The sequence below is a fragment of the Amia ocellicauda genome, chromosome 2 (genome assembly GCF_036373705.1).
Source record: "Amia ocellicauda isolate fAmiCal2 chromosome 2, fAmiCal2.hap1, whole genome shotgun sequence".
In the NCBI taxonomy this organism is placed as follows: domain Eukaryota; kingdom Metazoa; phylum Chordata; class Actinopteri; order Amiiformes; family Amiidae; genus Amia; species Amia ocellicauda.
The window spans coordinates 23235812-23251355 of NC_089851.1; the positions used below are offsets into that span (position 1 = coordinate 23235812).

The following is a 15544-nucleotide window of genomic DNA, read 5'->3' on the forward strand; positions in this document are numbered from 1 at the left end:
AAAATAAGCAAAACATAGAACTGGCCCTACACTTTCAGAGTGACTTCAAAGAGTTCCAGTGTAGGAACTGTGCAATTGATTGTGCAAGTCAAAGAACTGTCTCACTGATGCATTTTAGTAGGATAATAAGAAGAATAAAACATAAAATAAAATATTTACCCTTTTATTACTATAGCTATACAGTACATGGTTCAGAATTTACAAACCCCACAGATTATTGATGATTTTTCAGGATAATATCTGTGTGTTTCCCCTCCTGAAGTTAGGGAACATAACAGAATTATTCAGTTATAATCTGTAAAATGTAGAAAAATGACTATAACATAATATGCAATCCTTAACTAAATTCCAACAAATATAGTGTTAAAAAAAGTATAATTAGTGAAAAATATGTTTATGGGACAATTGTAGTTTGTCTAGGGAGGGAGAGAATTAGTTGTTCTAGTGAAATAAATAATTAGCAAATTATGAAATAAAATGTAATTTTTTGGATTTATATTAAAAGGATGCATTACCTTATTTAACACCTAATTGTGTTTCTATCTATCTGTCTATCTATCCACCTAATTTACAGCAGTCAGAAGGCACTGTATTTCTCCTCGATGGATCTCCTCCGCTAACCTCTATGCCACGTCTTGTTGTATTGAAGTGATGCTGGAATGGACCATTTAAGGTCCGGGCACTCACTACACAACAGAAAGGGGGGTGTGTGTCTCCTCGAGTTATTTTAAAACACCATGTGTCCGATTATCAGTGTTAAAACATCGCAACGCTGATACCTGGTGGCTGCTATAATCACGTCAAGATACGGGGTGATCATCTCTGTTTCATATACAAAGTTTACAGACTTCGTGTACGTCGGGCTCCCCCTCACACCGGCCACGTCCATGTGTTGTAGTAAAGTGGGTGTCTGGTCTCCTATTTCAAAGAGTAAGTGCAGGAGATGCAGAAATAGAGATACTGGAGTCCAGAGGGAGGCGGAGAGGGAGAGACAGGCAGAGTCCCTGGACGTTACCTTTGGATCGCACTGCTAAACTGGGATTATTGGCGCAACTTTCTATTGAGCGCATCTGTGCCGATTGATCAATTAAACTGATGCGTCGCCACATCGTCCCAACTAGATGAACTGGGATAGTTGGACAGCTCACTTGGTAAGTCACGCACTATATTGTCATCTGGATGGAAACGCACAGCAGTGCTTTGGGGATCTGCTCCCTGTCCTGCAGTCCTAAAAGTCACCTCTGTGTTGGAAAACGATAGTCATATCATCATTCAAATTGCATTTCTAAAGCAAGCGGTATTGGATTATGTCTGCGTTGCACTTTGCGTGTTTAAAATGAGCATGTTGATTTCAGGATCAAAGTGACTTTTTCAATGTATGTATATATGTATGTATTAATGTATTCATATTAACATAATGTTATTTATGGAAACTTTAAAAAATCTAGTTCTCAGCAAGTGGACCAACTAACGCTATATTGTATTTTAGAAGGAACATCAGCAACAACTAAATGGACCCACGACGCTAAAACACACACTGTCGCAGTATGTATTTCACAACACAGGCTGTGAACAGTAGCGGTGAAAGTAGTCATTTAAATCTACACGGTAGCCTTCAAAGTTTCCCTGTGAACATTATTATGAATCAGAAAACACTGTTCACCACTTGGTGGCGCTACTAGCGAGAGGATTTCATGACATTGATAGTTACAGAGTAATCAAAATCAGTCTTTGACATTGATACATATTGCGCTAGTGTTACTTTAGATCTGTGCCATTTGTCTGGGTTGTAGTCTGGTTGGGTTTACTATTCATCTTGAACAAGTCATTGAAATGTTATATTTAATATTTCGATCCATGCTTACTGAAAAATACTTTTTTTAAATGTCAGAAAAATGTTATCCTATTGTTTTCCCATTTAGTAATTTTTTGTATTTTCTTTTTTTAGAATCAATCAATCCAAATATATTTTGCCTATGTCTGAAATAAGAATTTGTCCTCTCTCTTTTGCCTGGGGTGAAATTATACCATATAGCATTGAGGTTTGGTTTTACCATACTATAAAAACATGTCTTAACTGTCAAAGTTTAAAGGATAGGGTGCTGTGAAATATTATGGATAACTTAATTATGTTTATTTCACATGTTTCTTTGCAAATTAAAATAAAACAGTTTCATGGTTTTAAACCTTTTAACCACAACTTGGAAAAAGGGCCAGTTGTTGAAAAATAAACAAAACTAAAACAAAAACTATGTTTAAATGTTTTTAAAAGGATGAGCTGTAACAGTGACTTCCATATGATATTTTCCTTTAACATTCACCCTCCGATCTGTCATGCTTTGTAGAAAATCAGTCTCACCTTTCTTTTTGAAACCGTGATTTATTAAACCACATACTTACTTTGTTCTTTGTTTGAAAGTTGTTGTTATTGTTAGCTTTATCAAATCTTGGATCTATCAAATGCCATGTTGTCTTTCTTGAAGATTTAATAACAGTTGTCTTTAAAGCATTAATACCTAGGTGACGTTCCTGATCAGAAACATTACTCTTTAATACCTTTATGAAATCCATCTAAAAACCAGCCCACTAAAACAACATTTTTGCTATGAAGAAGGTTAGACATTTGTCTGTGTTGGCTTTGAGCAGCTATGACTTGAAGAGGGCTAAGACAAAGGACAGCAATTAGAAATGCATTTATAATGTCACTTCATGGAAGAGTAATGACTAATCCCTTCAAGCGATAAATTGCTTTGTGCTCTAGTCAATTTATAATTGTTGGTTGAAGTATGTAAATAAATAAATGCTTAGGATTCACATGGAAATGTGAATTACCACTTTGGTATCCCATTGAAAAAGCACATTTATTTGTATGTTGTTTGTTTATTAGTTTGTTTGTTTATTGACCGATTGATTTATGTTTCAGTTTCCCTGAGTACAATGCCGAGAAAAGCTTCATCTGTATCAAATTACTTGCAAAAGTGAATCAAAACCAACCTATGAATTATCTTATATTTGTCACTCCCCCATGTGTCTAGTACTGCACTGAGAAAACATATTATATTACGGGGAATGTGACATTTGCTTAAGTTTAAATACATTTTAAATAAAATGTTTTGACCTCAAGAAAAAACTATAACACTGTTCTCACAACAGACTGCCTTCTGTAAGTTTATCAGTTATCCCTCTCTTTAACCAATTGAAAAAAATTAAAAAAAAAAAAATAGGACAAAATTACCAGTTCCCTATCTTAACATTTCTGCATGTTAACTTATTGTGGCTACTCGCACTGTAGGAATGCTCAAGAGTACTTCACAAAGCAATCAATTAAAACTGTAATAAATCTGGATGGTGAATGCAGGTGCAGGTGCAATGGTATCACAAAAGAGGCTATAAAGCCTTACAGCACAGTGTTCTAGTGAGCATTTGGATTCTTAACCCTCAAAATAATGATAATACACAAGGCTGATAAGATGTTCTTTAACCCATCAGTTCCAAAGCTTTCCAGCACATTTGCCTATGTGCAAGACATTACCAAAATTATATAGACATTTTACCAGAAATGTAGCAGGAAACCAGGACTTTTAGGTCTTAGTTAAAAGCTGCACATTTAGAGGTTTTGTGCTACTAAAACATGTCTTAATTTAAAGAAACATAAGCAAAAACAACTTTTGTTTTCTTTTGTATGTTTGACTGAACATTAACATGCTGTATTTTCTGTAGGATGCCTACATGGCAAGTGTTTGTTCCCGTGCATTTCTGATTTGTACCAAAAAAAAAAGAAAGAGAGAGAGAGGTTTCTCTTCAGGAGTTGTTTATTATCAGTGTGATCCTAACCATGTTCTCTGTGTGCCATTCAGAAAGCTAGAAAGAATGACCCTGGTTTAGATGGTGAAATTACTTTCACATCTTAGAAGAGTATTTTCTACAGCTCACCCTTGCAGAAATACAGGGTTATGAGACTCCCTCAAGATATTGTGATAGCGAGAAAAGAATAAGAAAATGCTGAATTGGGAAATAATATACTGAGATACCTTCAGGCAAAGGCACTGTTTGGCTTTATAGCACAGAATCAACAATGAAAGGTTTTTGGGCTGACAGAACCTAATCCAATTAACATTTATTTATTCCTTTACTGAGAGTAATAATAAATTAAATGTATTTTTTTCTGAAATCTAAGTTACATTATTAGCAGGTTTCTTTGAAGGAACTTTGAGATGAAGAAAACCCGAGTGCAGTAGAGAAGTCTTATGAAAGAAGAAAGTAGGTTGAAAATGTAAAAAAAAAAAATTCAAATGGGTGGTTGGCTGGTTTGTCAAGCATTTCGGGGGTATTTTTATGTAGTCCCTATGATTCAGAAACACTATACAGCTTAGTGTTAGACACTGGTGTTAAACCCTACAGTGAAGATCTATATCTTGTAGAATATATTTGATATGAAACCGAGCTTTGTTTCATCATGGTGTGGATATGATTCATAATACAAATTGGCCTGACCTTTTCTTACTAAGGCAAGTACATCTGACTATGTCAGCACTAAAACTAAACCAACTGAACCAACTCTAAAACTAATTGTACCTTTAAAGTATGCTTCAAAAGTATTGGTGGGTGTGGCAGTGTGGGGTTGTTTACTGTGTTTGTAAATGGTGTTGACGAACTCTCTTCACCCTAGTAATGTGCAATACCTTCTGCAGCACAGTCTCCAGTGCAGAAAAATAAGTTGGTATTCATCTCTCTTCCTGAATTACTGATCTACTTTATCCCAGAGATTGTGTACAGGATTGAAGTGTCTCTAAGCAGGCCAGGAAATGTTGCCACTCTGTTTTGCTTTAGCCACTGTGCTAATCTCTCTTCTTATTGTCACTGAGCATTATCATATTGATAGCATTGTAGGCTTTCGGCATTAAATTGCATCAGTGATGGTAGAAGGACAGTTATTCAAAATGTCATAATCCATACTGGTAGTCATGGTTCCTCCCACAAGAACCCACAGACTTAGTGCAAGGCATGAGAAAAACTCCCACACCGACCGGCACACAGTGTAATAAAGAATGATTTGGGCTGCTTTCACATCCAAACTCTTCCACTAGAAGTAAACAGTGTGAGGAAATACTCAGCTGGGACAGCCATCTCTATGCACTTACACAAGTCAAGGCGTCCAGACATCTTCACCAGCTTCACCACACATTCCACCGTTCATCAGTTTCTGGTTCCATTCTAGAATGTCAGTTGGTGTTCCACTTCCATACAATATTCACCACTGTGGACTTCATATAATAAGACAATCACACACACCCTCAACATAGCATGCCACCTCTAAATGCACCAGGTTACACTGAAGTACATCCAACAATGACACCATAGCACCTGTTTAATGACTTCTCATTCAGTTTGAATTTACAATTGTAATGTGAAGATCTGTGTTCAAAGTGTGGCATCATTCCAATTGTTCCTCAAATAATGATTCATTATTTTCAGCTTATCTTAAGACATTACTATTTTTTTTACATTTTTATGCAAGGAACTGTCTCTATAAGTCCATCCAGAACCTTCAGGTAATTCATAAACATTTAGCAGCTCAAATGAAATAATGTTATGATAGCGTTTAAAGTAGAAGGCCAATTTCATAAAACTTGCCAAAGGCAATAAATTTATAGGACTTTAATGTTAATGGTCCCTGAATCTGTCCCAGGTACTTATTATTGTGTAATGTTTGTCAGAGCTTAATACATGTATTTTTATTTCCCATGGTACACATATAACCTTGTGTAGTTAAGAATGTGATTAAAAAATAAAACCGGCAGTTCCATGTACTCAAGGCCTATTCCTATAAGGGAATTGATTAATTTCTATCAGTTCCACTCCGTGTTTGGGAGCTAGATATGATTGGAAGAATCCTCTTTAAATAGCATGTACTGTAATGTTTTTAACAATTTGATTGGCCTCTCTAGGAAAGCCACTAGATACATTTGTGAAATATATTTACATGTTAAAGACTGAGACATTTAAAGAGTCAAAAACATTAAATAAGAACAGTAACACTATTCAGTTTAAATAGTTGACACATGGTATCAACAACTATATCACCTTGAAAACTGAACTCCACAGTCAATCTACGTGAGGCTGGGCTGGAGAGCACTCTGAGGGGAGGCATCAATGGAAAATTAGAAATCGTCTGTTTTGTATAATTTCTTCCCATTAGCAATGCTCCCTCTTCATTATCTGAAATTTGTGGTGGAATGCCTGTGTGGAGTCATGTACAGACAGTGACCCGACTTGTTTTATAAATGTATTAATCACTCAAAGTAACATTCACTACGGTGAAAATGTTTTGCTGTAAAAGAAAAACAAAGTGACAAAGTCATTTTATATATGTATTTATGTATTTATTTGTTACCTGCAATACCTTAGACACTCCTTTGAGCACCTCTAAGATTTATTCAAACACCTGTTTGTCAAATAATTCGAAAAAAAACCCCATACATATCTTCAAGTTCCTAACAAAAACAACAAAACAAAAAGAAAAAAAAACACAAACTCAGTGCTAACGAAGAACCAATAATGTGAAATATGAATATAGTTTTATGTAATATATTATTGAAGCCTCACTCATTTTGAAATACTTTTAGTTTGAAGTTCTTGTCTATACTTTTGCTTTGTTAACTTTATTGTTGAAGCAGTGTCAGTTCTTTGTCTATATATAGCTTTTGTTCATCACTTTGTACATTTCGACTTCATGCCAGTACTTCGGATTTGAGAGGAGTTGCAGCAGCCTGGCTTGATAACAACATTGTAACTGTCAAAGAGAGACTGTCTCTACCAGTTTATTATTACTGTAAATACAGTCTAACCTGACTTGGGGCCAACACTAAGGTACTCTTATATTACACATTCGGGAAACCATCTCTGTTGTAAATTGGTTTTGTTTGATTGAAATTAAGATGTAATTTCCCAGTCCACATTTGTGTCTTGCACAAACTTTTCTGTGTGTAAATGGGCTTTTTTCTCTCGTGTTCATATCTAGAGATATGATGAAGTTGCTATGGTAACCTGCCAGCCTCTGGGAGTGAGTTGAAGTGCCCATGATACTCCGTGGAGATTGCAAGTGAAAGTGTTCACAAAATGAAACTTTGTCTTCTGTCATCTGTTAGGGTTCAAATTATGTGTTTTTTTGTGTGTGGTTACCTGGGAAACCGAAGTAGGTTGCAAAATTTATCCTTTTTGTGTGTTAAGAAGTGTTATTTTAACAAAATAATATAGGAGACAGATTTAACAGGCCTACGTTAATCATACATAAATCTTGTACAACTGTTTAATTGCATTACCATATAAATGCTTGAAGTGAGAGTCCCTAATTAACTTTCCTAGTACTTTCCTTCTTGGAATCCACTAAAATGATGTTTATATATGTACCAGAAAAGAACTTATTCAATGGCACAATTTGCTATTAAAATGTCTTAGAAAACACTGATCTGTGGAGGTGATCCTTATTAAACTGGGATTAGCTGTGACAATGCTCTGTTTGCAATGTGTGTTTTTAAAGTGGTATAAATATGTAGGGAAAACTGAAGGGATCACTATACAGAAGCCACAGAAGTCAAGATCAGGTCATAGACATTAAAATAAACTCCTCTAGCAAACCAAATTAAAAAACAACATAAAAATGTATAATATAGATGGGATTGTTGTAGCTTCTTAAAGCTATTTTCAAGTAACCCTGTTGATGTGGACTTGCCTTAAAGCCTTACAACCTTTACATGGGTATCATGTGACTTACAGGTTTTGTGGTTTGTTTAATTTATGTATTATTTTTTAATTATTTATACCGTTTTTTAAACAGGCCCAGGGAGAACACAAATATTGACATATTCAACATTGTAAAACTATAAAACAACAATATCATGCTTGATAGTGTTCATTAAATGGCTAATGATAAATGGTCCATAGATACATGTTAGAACTACAGAAAGGTTGTGCGATAACAGTCTAAAGGTTCTGTCAGTGTAACTCTGAGCCATGTAACAGACACATTAATAAATTTAACTCAGTGACCAGGAACTTTTCATAGTTTAAGAAGGGTGGTTGCTAAACTATCCCTTATTTTATAACTACATGTTTCATTGGGCAAACCACTCCCACACATTGCCTTTGAGGCATTTCACTTTAAATATGTTTAAGTAAAATGTGTAATGACATGGTAATTATCTAGCTGATGAATCTCTGCCTCTGGGGCTTATAGGTAACATGAGAATAGAAGTACTTTTCCTTTCCACAAATGTGCACTTTTACCTATGTGATGGCTCAGCAAAATAATTGTTTTGCTAACAGCCGCCTGCCTGTATATGAGAATGAAGATGCCTGATGTGAAAGCTGTTTCACAAACAGTTTTTAGGGTCAGAGTGTGATGACCTTCCTAATCTACTGCTAGCCTCAGCCTTTCGCAGTACTCAGTGGTGTGAAAAGTCATACCCTCTCCCCACAAATCCCCTGGTTATGTGCCCAGTTCAGAAAACATGAATAGGAGATATGGGCAGATATGATGGTACCACATTATGAAGTACATTCCTGAAATTAATGTTTAGACCCAACAATTGCATATGGCAGTTGGATAGAAAACACTAAAGAAATGTTTTCGTTTTTTAGTCCAATTCAAGGGCAACAGTTTAATATATTAGGAGACTCTATTCAAAAGTCACACCCAGACTTCAAAGTAGTGTTTTGAACATCATATGGGTGTACAGAGAAGAAAATGTCTTGGGGCTTCCCAAACCAATTTAATCTGCCTGGATCTGTTAGTGGAACATTTACAAAGGAACAGTAGATGAGAGTGAAATCAAAAAATCTGGTTCATCCGAATGTCAAGAAGTGGAGAACAGAAGGGCATTTGTACACATATGCCTTACTCCTTAGCCAGCCTAGACCACAAGCATTGCAAAGAGTTAAATCTTTTCAAATATCATATTATCAACTTCAAAAACAATTGGAATATGCCTCAGATTGATGTTTTTCTGACTGAAGATAGACAGTTTCACACTTTATCTTCCCCTGTGCAGGCCTGTCAGCAGTGGTCTAAGAAATGTCTAGTTAAACATATGTTAGCCCTTAAATCCCATGATGAAAGGTATTTAAAGTAAAATGTGAAACTAGTGGTTTACTGAAAAATACAACTTTATATTTGACAGATTTTAACTCTGATCAAAAACCTCAGACTGGTAGCTCTGAGATTGCAATTGTTGTTCATGTTGTTTATTTTTAACTTTTCTAAATTCGAAACCTGTGTTTATGTTAAATTCCATCCTTCTGGTATTGTACCTCGTTTAATCTATTCACCATTATGTAGAGACCTTGCTGAAAATGTGACAGTCCAAGAAAGTTTTTCTTAAGATCTCAAGAGTTGGGAGCTATGAAGCAAAAGATTACTTACTGCAAGGTTTGTATCCCACTTGGCAATGAATGGCTTAGATTAGGATAAGTACTTCAGCTCTACATCATTATATTAAAGTAAGGGACAAAAATGAAGAAACATCGGATATCTGACAGAGCAAACTTCAGGGCAGTGATAGGAGGCCACCACTACAAAGTTTGACCTTGGAGGTGAGTCATGCCTTGTCAAAATGTCTGATGGCACCTTCTCTCATTTAGTTCAGTTTAGGCTTGCAAAATTTTTCAATGAATTGAACAGATGTGCATCATCACTTATACATGTACAGCCTAATTTATTTGTTACACTTTTGGCATATATTCTTTTTAAAAAACTGAAGGTGTTTAGCTTGTGTGCTATTTTGGTCTGTATCTTTCATAGTATATCACAGTACGCATTTTTTGTTTGCAACATCTCTTGTTTTACTTTGTTTACTTTTAATGCCTTTATGTGTAGACTTGTGTATACTACAAATAAAGGCATTCAAAGTAAACTATTCAGTCTGGCAAGTAGGCCCCCAGGTAGTTAATGAAAACTGTAATAAGGAACCAGACAGTATAATTTTCAGACATTAGAAACTTATGGGCTTCCTTCGATTTTAAGGTCCATAAAAAGTTGTATACAGCAATGAAGCTCTGCACATAGATCGCATGCGCTTGCATTCATAGTCGCAACTCAGGATGGCCTACATCATTAAGCAAAATCCAAATACATTTATACCTCTGTATTAGTGGATATTCCTGCATATATCAGCAGTGGGCCGGATTAATCCAAATATTTACACCAGAGTCTTATGCGTGGTAGTACTTTGTAGTCAAGCTTGTGTAGGAGAAATTACCCTTTTGTACTGGAGGGTGACCTCAGATTGTATATGGCTTTCCACTGTTTATATGTGAAATGTATCTTTCTGAGTTTCAGCTTGATGCAGGAGTTACCTAAATCCTTACTGCAGTGACGGGTGGGAGTGATCAGTTAGTTAGGACATGTTTGGATTATTCTGATAAATATTTGTTGGCTGTTCTTTGAGACCCCCTGCAACGCACTGTAGAAGTTTGGGCTGCAGTCTTCATCTGTCAATGCCAGCAGTTGCTTGAGAACCTGGCATAGCAATGGAAAAGCACTCAGGCTTTGGAGGCCCTTTTAGATTGATTAGGAGGTCATGAGTTCGATTCCTGGTAGGGAAGGTCTCATTGTGAAGGAAGCTCTTTAATGGGCAGAGCAGGCAGGTGGCCCGTCAGCAGGGTACACACATCTGAATCTGTTTAAAGTTAAACATTGTAGTACTTTGTTACAGTTCTCTGTTTTCCACACGGTTGGGCAAGACATTGTGCCAATGAGACTGAGCCCAGAGAACCCGAGGGAGCAGTGGAAGTGCTTGCTACAACACAAGTCCTGCTTCAGTATCTGACACAATGGTTGCTTCATTTTAAATTGTTATTTTTTCCATGAGCATTGTATTATGGAATAAGTATGAATTTGAGGAAATTAAAGTAAAGCTCTATTGTCTCATTGTTGGCATGTTATTCCAAGCATCTTGTTTCCACACTTCAATGTGTAATTTTGAGTTTTTGTGTCACTTTTGCATTTAGTGGCTAAGTTTCAGAGCCATAGGTGTGCACTGGTAGTAAGCGCTGGCCAAATTATTTTCTCTTGAGGTAGACCTAAATGGGCAGATTTTTTTTCACTATTTTACCGTTTACTCCAGATATACCTTATCCCATTTTACTCTTCTTTTGATTTCTGTGTAAGATTTCTGGATTGCTTTGTTTCCCAAGAAAGACATAATTGTTGACTTAGTCTCTACAAAGCTTTGGTCATTTCAAGATCAGTTTTCTAAGCATGTGGCTATCAGAAACTGAACATGTATACAAAATTAAATAGAAAATTAGCTATAAGTCCAAGGTAAAACCATAAATAGTTTGGCACTTAAAATAAAATTCCCACATTTAAAAAATGCCACTTGGGCAATAAGACAAACAACAACAACAACTGCATTAGAGCAAGTTTAACTGTATTCCAGCCCTCCACTCATTTCTTTGCTTTGGGCTCTACAGAATGAGATGGTTTGGCATCAAAGGCCTGATTGCTGATTGCTGTCAGCTTGTGGTTATTGTTTTAGCATCCAATTAAGTAGTGTGTTGTAACTTTTTGAGATTGCTTCAAATGTTGGTTTGCTTTATTGACAATAGATTATGGGGAATAAAACTGTCAGATAGGCCTCCCCCAAACCTCATAACAGTCACAGAGCTGAAGACCAGTATCTTGGCTGGGATTAAATCCAGCCTGTGACACACCCGCTAATCACAAATTACTAAACTAGTAATTGTGACTATGTCACTTCTCAGAAGATTCCTGGTTCTACCCCCAGAAGGATCCCACCCTCAGCATTGGGTTTGTAATTTGTGATTAGCTGGTGGATTTCAGTTTTGACTTACTCTGGGCCCTACAGTGAGACTTTGGGAAGAAAACTCTTGATGTTGCTTTTAACTCATACTCACAAACCCTGGAAGTGTGGTGACACTTGGAAAGACAAGTCACTTTTTTATGATTACAGTTCTACGATTTCCTGTCTTGCAGTAGACAAATTTATATGATATAATTTATTTTCATTTTAAAACTAGGAAGATGCTATGATTTTTGCTAATATATAAAAATGACCAATTAATTTTTGCTGGTGTTTTATTTTGCTTCCACCGTGTACAGTAACATTTAGAGAGAATATTGCTGGTTGAGCCATTTCAGGAGGAGGAAATACAAAGTTTTACAAAGGCAAAGGTGGTCCATATGTATATAGTATCAATACAAGTTTCTCTGTTGTAATGAACTCATTTCGAAAGTAAATACCACAGTCTGGTATTTCTGTAGAATACTTAGATCAGTTTTTCTGCCATACATACTCTTAATAGAGGTTGGAAGTATTTGTAAGAAATATGTAAAACAATTAAATTGGAGAATGGTATTCTATGGAAATTATATTTTTGATTGTTAAGAACATGAGAATGTAAAAAAAGAAAAGACCAATTAGATTTCACAAAATCAAAACAACCATGCCACTGTTGTTTCATTTGTTCATTGTGGATTCAGGAACACCAGGGTTCTTCCTTTTGTTTCTATCATTTCCTGACATAAATTGAGTTATTTTCAATTGGCAATCTGAAACTGCCACTTTAGGGCAACGCGCATGGCTGATTGGCAACTTCTGCATTGCCCCTGAGGTGCAAAATCACATCATCATTCAGAATACTCCAGTATTCATTTAGTCAGTGTTTTGTTGTATTTTGTCAGTCAGACCTAAAACTTTGACCCACCTACTAATAGAAAAGCCACAAACCTCTATTTTTGAGAGTACATTTTAACCATTAATCAGTTGACCTCCAATCAAATCTGAATTTTATTTTTGCTTTTAGAGGCAATGCAATATTTTGAAGTAGATATATTCATTACAAACACTTATACTATTTGTATATTTTTTTGTACCTGCCAGCAGGCTGCTTTGCTTTCTCTGTGGCTTTCTTACAGGCAGCTTAACCTTAGGCCGGAAAGAAGAGATAAGGTTGCAACAATGCCTGCTTCTGGGATTATATGTCCAGCACTGTAAATGGCAGGGGCGATGGCAGACATTTTTGAGTTCACTGAAAGTGTGACTTAAAACCGGAAACCACTCACTGTTGAATTCAAATGCGCTAGATTGTAAATGATGGTTTGGGTCAGTTCAGAGACTGTTTAGTAGGCTAAATTTAATACTTTCCCTCACCAGATCATAGCACATTATGAGCTGCCAATACAGACCACAAACTCTCATGGTACTGACTGCTCCACAGCTTATCAATCCTCTGTGGTTATTTTACTTTTGAATGTTGACCTGATTATTGTACAGTAGCAGTTGGGGATTTGAAATGGTATTTAGCATTTTTGTGCAACAGACTATTACTTCTATCCAGTGTTTGTTTATAAGGGTCACTTCAGCTCTTTTAGCAGTGGTATTCATCATCTGTTTACTTGCGGAAGACTGCAGTGTCGATGTAATCGGGTGTAAAGTGCTACAAATTGGTCATGACCTCAGCGATCACTTGGGGCCACTTAACACAGAGTGTACACAGACGTTTTCACATCTGTCATGGCATAGATTTATGCCTCCATTTCTAGCGGGAGAGCAGAACACCACCAAACTCACTCTTGGTCCTTGTGTGTTTCTAGTAGCCTTATATTTTTGTCATTATTATCATGTTATTATATCGTTATTGCATTATCTAGAGCAAACTCAACTAGCTTACACCTTTTCCCCCTAATGTCTGGCACAAAGTGAGAGAGAAAATATTTTATTCCTGGTTTTTGCCATTCATTAGTTGTAAAAGAGGAGAAAATAACAGATAAAAGCACTACAGGTTAAATGCCATACTTCTCATTTAAGTGGTGGTGTATGAAACCCTTAATTAAAGTATGAAAGACAATCCTTTAAACAAAAGCCTTTGAACATGACTATCATAGTGAAAGTGCATTTAAATTATTATTGTTATTCAATCATGGCATACATTTCCATTGATCATATAACTTCTCATGAAATATTAAATAACTAGAGGCAATGTCTCTAGTTCAGCACTCACATGTAAGCCAGGAAAAAGTTCCTCACCCGTTCAGTATTTTGTTTAATTACAGTTTCTGCTAAAAGACAGCTTGCTGTTTTTTTTAATTATGGGTTTTCAACAGGTAGCAGTAAAGTGGTGAAGAATTGACATATTCCTCATTTAAAGTTTCAGAGGGTTAAAATGCTGACTTCCAATTTAAATACATACATATCATATCTGGTTAATATCTCAGTTTTATAAACTATATTTTCCCCTATTCTTGTTGAGTCAGGTTAGACAAAGAAAAGCTTAATTCGGTTAGGCCTACATTTTAACCAATTTGTTGAAATTAATTAATTAATTAATTTCCATATTGGAATACATGACTACATTTTAGGACAGCATTTTGTTTAAGTCATCTACTGCAATGGAAATGTAATCAGTGTGAATTTGACACATCTCTGAAATGTAAAATAACCCCACGTTGAGGGAAGATTTTGAGACATGATAATTATATGTCTGCTCTCTGTGAATATGTCTGCTTGCTATTCATTAAAAGGTGTTCTACTGACTCCATACTGTTAACACCACTTGTGTGCATGTGCTGCTTTGTGCTTTAAGAGATGTCCCTTTTAAAATAAGGAATAGCACTTGTTTGTTGAATGCATCCTTCCTTTATTATTTTTTTCTTTATGTATTCAGACCTCTAAACGTTTCTTCCATAAGATGCATTACTCATCAGTCTGTTTACATGCCCATTAGATTGCAGAAGGTTGTCTCAGAAGTTTTCAGAAATCCTTTCAGAATATTCTGAATTTTTGTTTTTAAAAACACCTAGACATATCTGATAGTATCCAGAAAAAACATAATTTTCTGTCATGTAAACCGCTTTTCTGAAATGATATTCTGCAAGTGTTTTTGCAAATGTTCAAATGGAGCTTAATTTATACTCAGTTTAGTAATGTATAAGCACAAGTGCCCTAAATATACAGCATACAATAAAACCGTGAAAATCTTTCTGATACAGTTTTCTTGATGCAGTTTTTCATAAAATGTTGCTCTGTTCAGTCTCACTTCACACATCAGTGAGTTGGTTGGTTACCTCTCTCTGGAAGGGCTCCTTGAATACACTCTGCCATGGTTAGCTAGTGCACAGCAATTTTTGATCGTGTTTCTTGAACAGAGCCAACCAACCTCAATTGGTTACCTTTGGAGCGATGTCACTCTGTATCGGTACTTACTAGTCCGTTGCATTTGTTTATTTTACTTTTTTGGCAAACCCATAGTGTTTGCATTTGTGTCTGTTTTGCGTTTTCCCTAGTTCTGTCTGTCTTGTGTTAAGCCGGTCTCACCTGTCTTTTTGTGGTACTGAATAAGGGCAGCGCTTCCTGCAGAAAGAGACATTGGTTCCTATGCAATAATAATGTCTCAGCTCTACACATGCGATACACTATGCTGATATCAATTACTATAGATGGGTGTCCCTTTTAATTTAAATATTTTACAATAGACCTATATATTTTTATACTAGGTATTTAACAAGGCTGTTCTCTATATGCTA

The 15544-nt window shown here is 35.9% G+C and overlaps 1 protein-coding gene across 2 annotated transcripts in view; it reads left to right on the forward strand.

Moving 5' to 3' along the window:
• Positions 1 to 958: 958 nt before the first annotated feature.
• Positions 959 to 15544, forward strand: part of sema5a (sema domain, seven thrombospondin repeats (type 1 and type 1-like), transmembrane domain (TM) and short cytoplasmic domain, (semaphorin) 5A) — a 131686-nt gene continuing 117100 nt past the window's right edge. For both annotated transcript variants that reach the window (XM_066721387.1, XM_066721396.1), the window contains exon 1: positions 959 to 1151. The gene's annotated coding sequence lies outside the window, so the exon portion shown is untranslated. The remainder of the gene's footprint in view (positions 1152 to 15544) is intronic.